Source organism: Suncus etruscus, chromosome 2 (assembly GCF_024139225.1).
Source record: "Suncus etruscus isolate mSunEtr1 chromosome 2, mSunEtr1.pri.cur, whole genome shotgun sequence".
NCBI lineage: Eukaryota > Metazoa > Chordata > Mammalia > Eulipotyphla > Soricidae > Suncus > Suncus etruscus.
The window spans coordinates 94,915,401-94,931,378 of record NC_064849.1 but is presented as its reverse complement, the minus strand read 5'-3'; positions in this window follow the sequence as shown (position 1 = coordinate 94,931,378).

The following is a 15,978-nucleotide window of genomic DNA, read 5'->3' as shown; positions in this document are numbered from 1 at the left end:
CAGGCCCTAGTCACCACAGAGGTTTTTCCAACATAGATGACAGTTGGAGTCATTTCTTAGGGCTCATCTCCCAAACAAGACCCAAGAAGGACCCCAAAGAGGGGAGTGTCTCAGGTCAGAAGCACCAGCCGGGCCCTGAGCTACTACTCCCAGGGATGGTCCTCGGCTGTGGCAGAGGTGCCCTGGGCACAAGATCTAGTGTGGGTGCAGAGATGCTCTGGACAGGGGTCTAGTATGGACATGGGTGTCAGTATAGGGCACTCTGGAAGGATGTGATCTGGTGTCAGTGAGGCTGGAGTGACAGCCAGTGCCCTAAGGGCCAGTCACCCACATGGACCATGAGAGGGTCCATGGGCCCCATCCAACATCGAACAGGGGCCAAGGGGTAAATGGGGGAAGAAGGGACAGGGAGGGTCTGCATCCCCATAACTATGTGGTCAGAAGACAAAGCCTCCACTCAGGTGAAACCAACATGACCCTCCCCTGAAACCCAGGAAGACTTAAGGGCCACAGAGTTAGGGTCTCTGTCCCCCATATCCCAGAAAGACTGAGGAGCCTCAGAGCTGGGAGTTCTGTCCCTCACATGCACAACTTGAGGGACCTTGGAAAGGTGGGCAAGACTGGGCTTCCTTGGCGAGGGGAGTCAGGTGACCCAGGAACAGGTCACTGTGTGCAGGGCAGCAGGTGGCCTCAGCTTCCGAGCACTCAGCCCCAGTGCCCGCTGCCCCACAGGAGCCAACTTCCTGTTCCGAACAAGGTCCAGCACCTCCAGGCCCCCAGCAGTGCAGGGAAGCCCAGCCCAGCCCAAGGGGTGCTACAGAGACCTGCAGGCACAGGTGTGACCTGGGCCCCAGAGAGACTATGAGTGGGGGGGCTGGGATTCCAGGAATGTGGGGCTGAAGTATGGCCCTCTCCTCTCCTGTCCTGAGGTCTCCTCTCTTGGGATCTCTCCATCCTGGGATCCATCTATCCTGGGGTCCCTCTCTCAAGCCAGAGTTGGGTGCCAGATCATACTGGCAAGGACCAGCCTTACAGCCACATGAGCAAGTCCTCCACCCCCCACTGCTGCCCAGTCCAATGCATGGAGACTCCCCCCACCAGAGTTTCCGGCTGGGAAGGAGCCTTGTCGCGCCACCTTTTATGACATGGAACCTGCCCTGTCTCAGGGTGGGTCCTGTCACTTCCAAGGAGCCTCCGCACCAGAGACTAAAATAGAAAGAAATGGGGCGTCTATAAATAGAGCAGACGGCGGCACCTGGGCTGGGTACAGAGGTTAGGGGCCCACCCTGTGGCCTTGGGATGCTGAACCTCTGGGCCCTGAGACCGCACCCTCAGCCAGGATGATTCTTCCTTTCTCCCCTCACCTGTGATGGCCATACAAAGTGGCCCTTTGGAGTGATGCACAGACCCTCATCCGGGTCCTCCTGGCCCACAGACACACACACACACACATCCATCAAAACCCTCCTATCCAGTCCTGCCATCACAGTAGCTCCTGGGTACAAGGATGACAGTGCTGAGTCCTAGCAGGTGGCCCAGAGATACTCTCTCTGAGGACCCTCCCAGACTCTCCCCTCCCCCAGGGCTCTTGGTGCACCAGGGTGAAGGGGGCCAGGTCGGCACTTCTTTGACTGGTCAAGCCTGTGCTGGAGTATCAGTACTCCCAGGAGGTGCCTGGCCTCTCTCTATCCCCACGGTGCACTAGGCGTGTCCCCACATTCCCCCATCCTGGAACAACAAGCACAGCTGCTGCCCTCTCTCGTCCCTTGCACCTTGGCATCCTCCCTGTTCCCCTTCACTGCTCTTCCTCCCTTTACCCCCCTTTCTCACTCCTATCCCCTCCCTTTTCCCCACTTCTTGATCTCCCTCCTCCACTATTTTGCTGCCCCCTTAACCTTAGCCAAGCCCAAGAGAGCACAGCCTGGCCCCTGAGGGGTCCCAGCCCTGTTCCCTCAATCCAGGAGAAGGCCAGCGCCCCTCCCTTAGGTCGGCACACCCACCCCACTTCTGTGCAGGTAAGAGCAGGTTCAGTGCTTGGGCGTGCAGCCACTAGGGGCGCTGTGGCCTGTGAGTGCTGTAGGGCAAGCCACAGCCTGTCCCCGAGGCACCAGAGGGGTCAGGCAGAGTGGGGCCAGGATCCTGAGGTCTGGGTGCAAAGGGGTAGTTACAGAGACCAGTGTGGACCACACATACCTGGTGCACAGGACTTGCCACCAAAGCCGATATTCTGTTGCCTCACCCTGTCTCTGGGGAAGACAATGCAGGCGACTGAGAACCCACCACAGAGCAGGCAGGTTCTGCTGCCCCTCTAGGTGACACTGCGAGATCCTGGGGAGGGAGAAGGGTATGCCTACCACCACCCTGGGCAGAAACAGGCATCATGTGGGGTCCATAGGACCACACCCCATTGCTGGACATCTGGAAAGGAGGTCAGAATCAGCTTCCAGCTCTGATCCCTGCACAAAACTTCCAATGTACAGGCCCCCACTCTAGACAGCTCAATACACTGACCTCCCCCTACAAAAATTCCCAATACACTGACCAGTGTCTAGACACCCAGTGCAGTGACTCTCCTTGAACAGATGCCAATGTATAGAATCCCCAAATCTCACTGTACAACTCAGACAGACTCAGGCTGCCCTCTCCACACTGCAGCCTGTTCCTCCTGGTGGCAGCCTCAGTCTTGACCATGCAGAAGGTGCATTGCCACCAAATAGCGTGTGACCCACCTAGCCATATTTTCCACCCAACCTGCAATCCCACCCAGACTTCATCCCCCGCTCAGTGGCTCTGACCCTACCCTTGGGACACAGGTACCTGGCCTGGTTTGCCCTGGTAGCAGCAGTGCCCCATGGGGTTGTGGGACTGCCATAGAGACGAGTCTGAGCCTGGGAAGACCCTCTCTGTGTTTGTTCCCCAGAGATGGGGGTCTGGGTGGGGCTGCGGTTCTCAGTGCCCAAAGCCCACCCAGCTTTTCTGCCAGTCCTCAGCCTGTCATCCTGCCCTCTCCTGTACCCACTGGCCAGTTGCTCTGCACCAGGACAGCCCCTTACTGTGGGTATCCCCTCCCCCAACTTCCTGTTTATCCCACCTGGATGGTCAGACCCACCTACCCACACCTGGGAGGGGTCTGCATTTTGGAATAAAGAATATAAGATGCTGTCTCAGGGAGGGGAGAGAAAAAAAGCATCAAGGAAGATGGAGAGCAGCTGAGAGGGAGACAGAGAGATCCAGAAAAAAAGCAGTAGAAAGTCAACAGAGAGCAGCAGAGAAAAAGCTGCTTGGAATTACCTTAGCATAGAAGCCATGTGAGGAAATGCACATGGTGGTAAGACCCGTGAAATAAAGTGGGCTGACTCCTGAAACTTTAACTGACTGCCTGTGAAATTATTTCTCCGCTGCTATCCTGCATCTCCATACCCACCAGCGGAGGTGGCTACCGGTGCCTTGCTGAGAAAGGCCTCACCCAGATGTGTGGACATTAGACTTTACATATTAATTTAAAATAACACCTCACCTCTGCTCAACACACAGCACCCTATTGCATCCGCACCTTAGAACTGCACAGCACACAGGCTTCCTACTTCATGGTCCAGACTTTCAAATATGCTTCATCCTTATGCACATGTGTGCACACTGCACGAACATATATAGCTATATGTGTGCATGATGTACACTGAAACTTAACATGTATACATTCACACACATGCACACCATATGTATTGTCATGTCATGCAGCTAGATGTCTACATTATAGGGGAAGCTAGCCCATCAGACATGTCAATTGACTTTCCTGGTGCAGTGAGCTGATATTCCCCCAAGAAATATTTTAGCCAGCAGGCTCGATTGGTGGATGTTAATTATACCCTCTACGTGGATTACTGGCAATATTTCTGATATTCATGACATGATAGTGACATCACAATTTCTTTTTTTTTTTGGGGGGGGGTCACAACCGACAGCGCTCAGGGGTTGCTACTGGCTCTATGCTCAGAAATCGCTCCTGGCAGGCTCCGGGGACTACATGGGATGCCAGGATTCAAACCACTGACCTTCTTTCTGCCTGAAAGGCAAACGCCTTACCTCCATGCTATCTCTCCGGCCCCGACATCACAATTTCTTTTTTTTTTTTTTTTTTTTTGGTTTTTTTTTTGGGCCACACCCTGTGACGCTCAGGGGTTACTCCTGGCTATGCGCTCAGAAGTTGCTCCTGGCTTCTTGGGGGACCATATGGGACGCCGGGGGATCGAACCGCGGTTCGTCCTAGGCTAGCGCAGGCAAGGCAGGCACCTTACCTCCAGCGCCACCGCCCGGCCCCACAATTTCTTATTATTTGGCACATTCTCTCCCTTGTAAAGATTACAGGCCAAAATAGGGCCTCTATCAAAGTCCTTTTCCCAGAGAAATTTCCGCACCAAATAAGACAAACTTGGTCTCTTTCTGTCGGCCTATTTACTTCTAAAGGCCAAATCAAAACATAGCATCTTCAAGACAATCTCTTCTTTCCTTGTCTTTGAGCACCACAGCAGGATGACTTTGCCTCAGGGGCTTTCCCTGTCTTTGAATACCTGCTAACAAACAGGTTTGGCCAGTGTAGAATCAGGCTATTTACTAGGTAGAATTCTGTACCCCTATCATAAGTTTTATCTCTTATTACCAGACCATAGTAAGTTGGCCTTAGCCCCTAGCTAGAAAACTATTTCCTCAGGTTAAGAATACTTGTTATTAGAAAGAAAATCAGGGTTCCTCCTATCCTTACTTTACATCAGTAATGACATAGGGCCAGGAACTACTTTGATTTGTAAGAAATTAGCCTTCCTTTTATCCTCTGGCTCCTAACTGAACTTTATTCTAAGATTACAAACCACCTAAAGCCATGTGTATTTGTAGTTCCTGTACTTTGAAAGAAACAAATGTGGGCATTCCTTTTATGATATGACTGTCCCATTACCCTTTATATACTCCCAGCCTAGAGAGTAAATTCATCTCATGTTTATTGCAGATGCAGGTGTGTTCTCATTATTTCATATTTCATATTTCACCGCCCGTGCAACCCACTCTTCCTAAAGTGGATTCATCGAAGTTCCACTGATGGCTGTAGGACAGAAGCCACCTTCAGCAATGTATGTGCACTTTGAACTGTCATAGACATTTTTGGGGGGGACATTTTGGGTCACTCCCAGCAGCATTCAGAGGTTACTCCTGGCTCTACTCTCAAAAATCGCTCCTGGCAGGCTCGGGGGACCATATGGGATGCTGGGGTCCTTCTGCATGCAATGCAAACGCCCTACCTCCATGCTATCTCTCCGGCCCCTACCATAGACATTTAAATACTCATTTAACATGTTTATTATACATGCAACACAACAGGCACACATGCATGACATAGACATGCTATGTCTCTGTACACACATTATAACACATGCCTATATACACACAGGATAGACGTCTTATGCCTGTCTGTGCACACAGATGTTTTTTTTTTTTTTTTTTTTTGGTATTTTTGGGCCACACCCGGCGGTGCTCAGGGGTTACTCCTGGTTCTCTGCTCAGAAATAGCTCCTGGCAGGCACGGGGGACCATATGGGACACCGGGATTTGAACCAACCACCTTTGGTCCTGGATCGGCTGCTTGCAAGGCAAACACCGCTGTGCTATATCTCCGGGCCCATGCACACAGATGTTAATGTGCATGTGACATATTCATGTACATATTTGGGTGTGCGGGGCTAGATTGTGTGTGATAGAGCCATGAATCTAGGTGGGCGGGGCTGGATTGTGATGGAGCCCTGAGTCTGGGTGGGCAGGATTGGATTGGTCTGGACTGTGTGGAGCTGTGAGTCTAGGTGTCTGGGCTGGAGTGTGTGATGGAGCTGTGAGTCTGGGTGTGTGGGACTGGATTGTGTGCTAGAGCCATGAGTCTGGGTGGTCAGGGCTTGGGTGTGTGAGGGAGCCCTGAGTCTACCTCATCAGTGTGTGTGGGGTTGCGTGCTGTGCTGGAGCTGTGAGTCTGGGTCATGTGGAGCTGGACTATGAGATGGAGCCATGAGTCTGTGTGTGCGGGTCTGGACTGTGATAGATGCATGAATCTGGTGGATGGGGTGGGGCTATGTGATGAAACTGTGAGTCTGTTTGTGGGCAGGGCTTGGGTGTGTGATGGCGCCATGAGTCTATGAACAGAGCTGGACTGTGTGATGGTGCCATGAGTTTGGGGGGGCGGTGTTGGACTGTATGATGGAGTCATGAGTCTGGGTGGGCGGGGCTTGAGTGTTGAGGGAGACTTGAGTCTATGTTCGTGGGGCTGGACTATGTGATGGAGCCATGAGTCTGAATGTGTGGGGTTGGACTGTGTAATGGAACCGTGAGTCTGGGTGTGGAAGGCTGGGCTGTGTGGAGCCATGAGTCTGGGTGGATGGGGTTGGACTGTGTGATAGAGCCATGAATTTGGGTGAGTGGGGCTGGGCTGTGTGATGGAGCCGTGCATCTGTGTAGGCAGGGCTGGGCTGTGAGGCCATGACCAGGTCTACTCAGGCCCACACACAGGCCTGACATACTGCCTGTAGGGACTCCCCCAACCCAGGGGCTGGAGTCCCCAGGGCCTCATAGGACTCTGACAACACCAAGTCCTGTCTGTAGAGCTATGAGGGATTTAGTCCCATCCCTGCTGACCACAGTCTCAGCTCCATGGCCTCTGGGCTCCAGGATCTCCCTATATCCCAGCACAGAAGGTAGTGTCTGTCCCTGTATCACCTTCCCTTGAACACCCCAGATCCCCTCAGCAAGCCCCAAAAGGGGGGCAGCCCCCCAAAGCTCATCTCCTTTCTCCACTTTCCTCACTGCATGTCTCCACCCATTGCTCCTTCCTCTGGCCAGCCCTGGACCTCATCACACAAGCCCCGATCTAAGCCCCATCACAGATGCCTCAGTCCCTGGGCCTTCTTCCCACTGTTGCTGGTCCCACAAGGTCCATTATGTCCCCCCAGACTCCTGAGTACCCACTCTAAGTGTCAGAAGCTGCAAAAAGGCTCTGACCTAGGGCTGACAGTAGGGCTCTGTCCCTGCCCCTTGCCGGGCGTGTGCCTTGGTCAGTTCCGAACTGGACAGGCTCCTGTGACCCTTGAGCCTGTTCTGTGCCACCATATCAGGGATGCACTGGGCATTTCAGTTTGGGGCAGGAGCGGCAGAGGCTTTGCAGCTATGGGGATTTGACACAGGATGGGACTCCCTGATACTCACATATGACTCAGGGGACCCTCACCCTCAGGCCAGCACCCCCACCTCAGCCTCTGTCCATACCTAAGGATGCTTTCATCCATGAAGCCAAGGACACTTGGGGTGCTGACCAACAGGATAGAGCAGCAGCTTTAGTCAGAGAGGCACTCATGTCTTACTTGGGATGGACAAAAAGGCCATGAGTGGCTACAGGACCTAGAAGAAGTGCCCCACTGGGACCCCACTGTGGCTCAGGGAGGGCTCTAAAGACTGGGCAGAGCCCAGTAGCCAGACCAGCAGTTCGAGGGTAGCAGCCGAACCGGGGCTGGTGGACCTGCAACCACAGACTGCTGTGTTCACTGTCTGACCCATCTCTGACCTGTCGGGTCTGGCAATACCAAGGACATCGCCTCTATGGACTTGAGGATGCTCCTGCCTTGCCCCCTGAGTCCTGCCAGCCCCAGGTGCTGCCCATGGGCCTTCAAAATGCCACTTCTGGGAGATAAGGGTGCCCAGCCCATTGAGATCAGGCTCCAAGTCTGCAAAAAAATAGAAAGATAGGTGAAAAAAGGGGATTCATGGGCACCTTACTGGGTGGGCAATGCTTGGACAGAGTCATGGGATGGCTACACTGATGAGGACCCTGGTGTCACTCCTACATTTCATTACATGGCTCTGTCCCAAGCAATCCACAGGCCTGACAGCTCTACCCAGAATTGTGCCCACTGGATTCACCTAGGAGACCCCAGCTCTCTCCCCAGCCTGGGCATGGAGAGGCTGTCCTCTTCAGGGAGGCACCTGGATCCTGTATAGCGAGGTAGGGGGTCCAATAGGCCAGATAAAGGGTCATGTAAGGTCAGATAAGATCAACTAGGGTCATGTAAGGTCATATATGGTCAGAGAGGGGGTCCTGTTGGACATCTAGGGTGTCCTATATGATCACAGAAGGGATCCTTATTATTAGAGAGGGGTCTCAGAGGGGTCCTGGTCAGCCAGGCAAACAGAATAGATAGGCAAGTACCACACCTATTGTTTGGGGTTCTTGTTGGAACTCCCAACATGAGGAGCATACACGGGTGGTAGGAATGATGAACAGAGCTGTTGTGATGCAGGGAGCACCACTAGAAGGGCAGGGACCTCAGGGTAGTGGGGACCATTGAGATAACAAGTTCCCTCAGGGATGGAGGGATCTGTAAGGAGTCTTTAGAATGTGGTTCTTCTGGAGGTACTAATTCAGAATTATTTCAGAAAGGGACATGCCAATGGATGGAAGGGCAAAAACTTCAGCACCTACCTCTGTCCACTCCCCTCACAGATCTGGGCCCCTCTGTCCACTCCCCAGACAGACAGAGGACTTGGGCAGGTGCACTCAGGTGGGCCTCCTGGCTTCCATATTGCTCGAGTGGCCACTGACAAGCCCACCGCCAGTCCTGTCCTTTAGCCTCCCTTCCTCCGCCTGAGTTGCAGCAACTCCCTTGTATACCTGACCATGCCAGGCCAGCCTTTGCCTCTTTCCTCCAAGGCCTAACCGACACTCAAGAGTATCAGTTTCGGGGGTGCGCCACCACAGTATGGGATGTGCAAACACCATGAGGAAACATGCCAGGAGGCGGGCATCTGGCTCTCAGTCCCACTTGCCTGCCCTCACCAGGCCAGCCCACACCAGCCTGGCAAGCATGTGCTCTATTATGAAGTCTTTGGTACCCCATATCCTCAGCCCACTCCCCCATTCTTTTCTCTTTATTTTCACATTAAAGTGGGTTTAGGGGTTTGTGTGGCTTCCTTCACAAGGCAGCCCCTGTGGGCCCCTCTGTGGAATTACAAGGGCAATTTCCACAGCGGGTGGATATATTCCGTGTGTAGATTTATCCTGGACACACATGTCTTAGGCCCTGTCAATTGCGATGGGACAGGCAATGTCTGATGTAACCCTTCCCCAAACTTCCTGTTTCCCTAACTTTATTTTGGTATGTAAAAGCCATACCTGGATTACAGGGCCTTCCCCAACCCTGGAGGGTGGGGTTCTGGATAATAGAGTCTGTCTGGGAGCTTGACAGAGAAAGCACATGGGTGGGGAAGAGAGAGAGAGAGAGAGAGAGAGAGAGAGAGAGAGAGAGAGAGAGAGAGAGAGAGAGAGAGAGAGAGAGAACACATGGCAGATAGGCAGCACATGGCAGAGGCTGAACATGGCAGAGAAAGGCCATAAGAAATAAAGTGAGCTGACTTTAATAAATATCTTTTCTGACTGCTGTGTATTATTTCTCTACCACTACCCTGCTTCATTAGACCCATCCATCTGAGGTGCCTGAGGCAGCCTCACCCAACTTGTGAATTTTATATCTTATATTATTTTATTGGTTTTTGGGTTATACCCGGCAGCATTCAGAGATTACTCCTAGCTCTGTGTTCAGAAATCGCTCCTGGCAGGCATGGGGTACTATATGGGATGCTGAGATTCAAACCACTGTCCATCCTGGATTGGCTGCTTGCAAGGCAAATGCCCTACCACTGTGCTATCTCTCCGGTTCCTGTTTATATTATTTTACAGTCTGAGTCCATGTTTCTGTCTGTGGGTGCAGGGCCACATGTGGGTGCTGTGCTGCATGGCAGCTGGTTCTGTGTCAGATGCTCTAAGAACCATTGGGCTGTTTCCCACAGTGGCTACACCGATCCACAGTGTCCTCAGCCATGTTACATATCTGGATAATAACTGGTGAAACTCCCAGCATCGTGTCCCATTCTGAAGTGATACGCCTCTGGACAGCAGCCGTTGACTTGGCATCCCTCTGCCGAGTGTGCCCTGTGTTATTTGGGAAGCTGTTCACTTTCCACTTTCCCCAGCCTCTTTATCTTAAAGGCTGCCCCTTCCCATGTTTTCTTATGTGTTTGTGGTCACACAAAGCAGTGCTCAGGAGACCAGGTGGATTGGGGGAAAGAATCAAGGTTGGTCACCAGGATCCCTGGCCAAGCTCTGAGGCTCTCCCTGGCACCAGGTGTGGTCGGCTCCCATCAGTGAACTGACCAGATGCTCATGGCCGATTCAGGGCTCTTCCTTCTTCCAAAGGCTTGTGTTTGCTTTCAGACTATCCATGTTGTTCTGGTCATAGCCGCTTTGTTATGAAGCTCTGATTCAGCTGTCGAATGCTCCTTCCTCTCTCCACATCACTATGGCTTCCTGAGGTCTTGACTTGGGCAGAGGGATGCCCAAGTCAACGGCTGCTGTCCAGAGGCGTATCACTTCAGAATGGGACACGATGCTGGAAGTCTCAACAGTTATTATCCAGATATGTAACATGGCTGGGGACACTGTAAACCGGTGTAGCCATTGTGAGAAACAGCCCAATGATTCTTAGAGCATCTGACACAGAACCTGTTGCCATGCAGCACAGTACCCATACTCCTTGGGTGTTTCTAAATATTAGACCTTTTCTGCTCCAGGAAGCACATTCCCTATCAACCCTGTAGGAATGACATCTGGCCCATGTGTTGTTCTGAACAGCTGAACACATTCATTCGGACTTTGAATATCATTCAAACTTCTACATTGTCTCTAGTGTCCTGTACTGTCCAGGTGGGAACAGTCCTAAACTTCTTTCTCTTTCTTCTTTCTCTTATCTCCTGAATCTACTGTAACTACTCAAAAATATAAAAGAAGGGCTGGGGTAATAGCACATCTGGAAGGGCATTTGCCTTGCATACAGCTAACTCAGTTTCAATTCCCAGCTTCTCATAGGATCACCCAAGCCTGACAGGAGTGATTTCTTTTTTTTTTTTTTGGGGGGGGGGTCACACCTGGCAGTGCTCAGGGGATACTCCTGGCTCTATGCTCAGAAATCACTCCTGGCAGGCTCAGGGGACCATATGGGATGCCAGTATTCCAACCAATGACCTTCTGCATGAAAGGCAAATGCCTTACCTTTATGCTATCTCTCTGGCCCCAGGAGTGATTTCTGAGTAGAGCCAGGAGTCATCCCTGAGCACTGCCAGGTGTGGCCCCCCAAAAACAAAAACAAATGAACAAACAACAACAATAAATATATATGTACATATAATATATCAAAGAGATGGCAGAGATTTTTGGGGGTATGTGTGTAAAGCTCTTATCTAACTTAATATTTGTGTATGTGAAGTGGGTACCTCATGCACCAATCTCGAGGGATTGGGGAGTGCAGATCTGGAAGCAAATGCTGATATAGGAAATAATCCACACAAGATTGAAGAGAATAAAACAGAATCTGGAAAATTCCACCACAAGCTTTCCACTTACTAGCAAAAGGTATCAACAGGCAGATAGACTAATTGTGGAAACAAAACCTAACTAGCTTCTCCCTGAGACCCAAGAGTGGGAAGAGAAGGACCACCCCTTAGGGTGGAGAACAGGTGGGGTAAAGGACCAATCCAGGATAACTTCCAGTCACAAGCATCAGCAAAGAAGAATTTTCCTGAATAAAGTGAAAACCAATTACTCCAACAAATATGAAATGCTTTGCAAGATGAATGTTAATATAATGGATAAAGGATGGTTTAAAAGTTTGAGTGAGGGGGGCCAGAGAGATAGCACAGCGGTAAGGCATTTGCCTTGCATGCGGCCAACCTGGGAGGGACCCAGTTTGATTCCCAGCACCCATATGGTCCCTAAGCCTGCCAGGGGCGATTTCTGAATGCAGAGCCAGGAGTAACTCTTGAGCACTTCTTGGTGTGGCACAACAACCAATCAGTCAATAAATCTATAAATAAATAAAGTTAAAAAAAAAAGTTTGAGTGAGGGACCAGAGCAATAGCACAGCAATAGGGTATTTGCCTTGCATGCAGACAACGCAGGACGGACCCAGATTTAATCCCTGGCATCCCATATAGTTCCCCGAGCCTGCCAAGAGCGATTTCTGAACACAGAGCCAGGAGTAACTCCTGAGCACTGGCAGGTATGCCCCCCAAAAAAAAGTCTGAGTGAAAAAAGGGGGCCCAGAGAGATAGCATCAATGGGTATAGCAATTGCCTTGCATGTGGCTGATCTGGGTTCAATCCCCAGACTCCTTATATAGTTCTCTGACCCTGCTAGGAGTAATTTCTGAGTGCAGAGCCAGCAGTAACCCCTGAGCACCACTGAGTGTGCCCCCCCAAATCAAGACAAACAAAAATTTTGAGTGATTAAAAAATGCAAAAAGCTAGTACAGTGGGTAAGGCTCTGCCTTGCATGTAGCAGACCTGGCAGCACAAAAGGACTCCTGAGCTCTACTGGGAGTGATTCCTGAGTGCAGAGCTTATAATAAGCCCCAAGAACCACCAGTGTGACCCTAAAGCAAAAAATTCTCCAAGTGTCCTGACACTCCCAAGGTTTCAGTGGCCATGTATCCCCCTGTATCTTCCTTATATCACTCTAGGCAGTGGTTCTGTTACTCCACCACTCCCCTCCCGGCCTGATTTCTTGGGAGTTCAAACATGGGATCTTGTGGACTGGCACTACCAAGAGCTGGCCCTCAGCAGGGTGAGATGTTCAGCAAGTTGGGCCCTTCTGGCTGCAAAGTTCCCCTCTGGAACCTTCCATGACAATGTTGATCTTTCCACGAGAAGCAGGTGAAATCTGTTCTCAGCATCTCCACAGAGTCAGACACGCCCTGGATATCCGGGGAGCAGGCAAAGGTGCCTCCTTCTGGGACAGACTCTCCTTGTCCCCACAGAGCCAAGCCCCAGGCTGTGGACAAGCACAGCCGCCCTGCCCACCGCCTCCTCACGGCCCCTTATGAAGGCCAGCCTGGAGCCCCTGCAAGTGTGACCTCGGAACATTGCTGGGCATTGTCTCCCAGAGGAAAGAGACAATACGGCCTTGTCCCTCTCCAGGGCCCTACCCTTCAGTCCCCTCCCACTTGTAGGATCCAAACAGAGAGTGTAGGTCACCTCTACACGGGCGTCTTCGTCTTCTCCTCCAACGGGGCCTGCTGACCTCTGAATGGGAGCAAGGTTGTGGAGGAAGGAGGGATACAAGCAGAACCCACAGCGGGTGGGAGGAGAGCTGAGAACGGGATCAGGTGGAGCACAAAGAGCAAGCCCACAAGGGGTAGTGCTGTGGGCCAGCGTCTGCAAAGAAAGCATGGCACAGGGCCCTTAGCAGCTGCAGAGACAAAAAGCAAAGAGTGACTCACGACTCCAGACAGCAACTGGCATGTCCTTTTTGAGGGACAGGGGAGAGCAGTGATGCATGCTAGGGAAGCGACACAGGGCTTGGCCCATCGGAAGGAACTAGCGTGCTGACGGAGCATGGCTTTGCCAGCCACAGAGAAAGCATCGTGCAGATGATCTGGGTAGAGCACCTGAGGTCTCCAGCAAGTCAGGCACACTGTCACCTTGTCCCTGGCATCAGAGGAGTCTGCAGAGACAGTGCAGATGCCTTGCAGCTGGCTGGCCCATGCTCCTATCAGTCCCGGTCTGGTCCCACACACCCTGTTGTCTGGTGTCATGCTGGCTACCAGCAGAGAGCGAGAGACTCAGGGCTGGTGAGTCTGACACAGGGAAACCGAGTGTGAGCTGGGAGCAAAGAGCCAGGGGCCACCCTGCTTGTGCCCTCCTGTCCTGCCCCTCGGCTGCCTCCTGCTGCAGCTTTGCCCCCCTGGCAAGTCTCAAGCTGCGATGTTAAGGAGCGGAACATCCAGAAGAGAACACAGTCCAGAGTCACTTACAATGAAAATTTAGTCCCAGAGAGATTTAGTCCCAGAGAAATAGAAAATCCCACCCCAGGTCAGCAGAAAGGTGCCTGGAACTGAGGAGAGAGGGGATGGAAAGGAGCAGCTTTGCCTGGTTGGAGGGTTTAGGGATGAGGGAACCAGGAAATCTGCTGGCATGGAGGAACCCCAGCCCCAGAGAAGTGGGGCAGAGGGAGGATCCATAGAACTGCATGTGGGGGCCTCAAAAATGTACAGATATGTCTTTTTTTTTTTTTGGTTTTTTGGGCCACACCCGGTAATGCTCAGGGGTTACTCCTGGCTATGTGCTCAGCAGTTGCTCCTGGCTTGGGGGACCATATGGGACACCGGGGGATCGAACCGTGGTCCGTCCAAGGCTAGCGCAGGCAAGGCAGGCACCTTACCTTTAGCGCCACCGCCCGGCCCCACAGATATGTCTTAAAATAGATTTGTTTCTGCAAATATTTGATTATTTCACACACTTATGCAAAAATCAGGTACCAGCGAGAACTCTAAGACACCTGGTGTGAAACAATGGCATTTGATTTGCTCACAGAGGTATTGCATGCATGGCCTGGTTGTGAGCTGACCTGTTTACCAGTGGCACCCTGTTGATGGTTGGCATCAAGTTTGTCACCCAGCTCCCGTCCTGACACAGCAACAGTTCCCCTACATCCCTACATGCCCTACTGTGTGTAGGTCCTACTATGTGTATACTGTACAGGCCCTACTATTTTTTTTTTTAACTTTTAGTTTTTTGGTTTTTGGATCACACCCAGCAGTGCTCAGGGGTTACCCCTGGCTCTACACTCAGAAATCGCTCCTGGCAGGCTCAAGGGGGACCATATGGGATGCCGGGATTTGAAGCATTGTCCTTTTGCATGCAAGGCAAACACTCTACCTCCATGCTATCTCTCCAGCCCTGGGCCCTACTGTTTTACAGATATGTATGAGTCCTGCTGTGTGCATGTCCTATTATTACAACAACTACTGTGTGCAGGACCTACTGTGTGGAGTTCCTACTATATGTAGATCTACTATGTGTAGACATACAGGCCCTATAATTGTATAGATGTGTATGGGACCTATTGTGTGCAGGTTCGACCTTGTGTAGGTTCTGCTGTGTACATGTACACATATTCTGCTGTGTGCAGGACTTATTGTTTGTAGGTCTTACTGTGTACAGGACCTACTGTCTGTCAATTCTAATGTGTGAGGGTCCTACTGTATGTGGGTCCTACTATGTGACACTATAATGTACAAGTTCTACTGTGTGTAAGTTCCACTATGTACAGGACCTACTTGCGTAGGCCTTGCTGTGTATAGGCTCTACTGTTATATAGTTGTGTATGGGTCCTCCTGCATACAGATCCTATCATGTATAGACCCTACGGTGTGTGGACCTACTGTGTTCTGATCCTACTGTGTATAGGTATGTACAGACCCTACTATGTATAGGCCACAAGACCTGCTATGTGTGTGGCCCTACTGCGTGCTAACTCTACTGTGCTCAGGCTCAGTGTGTGTGCACACTCAGGTGGAGAGCAGGACACTTTCCCTACGGAGGTCTGAGTCAGACCATCAGGTCAGACATCCAGGCTTACTGATGTCCCCAAGATGATAGGCCTGGCCAGGTCACAGGCTGCAAATGTCCACCCTGCAGACTGTACCTACAGACCACAGCCTCGCACCTGCCCTGGATCCCAGGAGGCCTTTTAGACATCACCACCTCACTACCAACTTGTGATGCCCCTATGCTTCTAGCTGGGGACACTGCCTGACTCTGAGAATTGTGGAGGAAATCTCAGATCCTAATCTCCCTTAACTTCTCGAAGGAACCAGAGGCCACAAGGAGATGGGATGAAGCGTCCAGCCTATGAGACTCCTTCTAGCCTGGCCACCGTGGCTGAGACTACACTACTACTCTGAGCTCCCTCTGCTAAGAACGTCCAACAACCTGACCCCAGCTCCCAGCTCTGGACCTGCAGTTCCCAGGACAGTGCTTGGGCCTGAAAGGTGGGTTTTCTTGGATCAGGTGTCCTCCCTCCCCACTCGTTCCCACCCCTACTCAGACCCATCTGCCCCCACC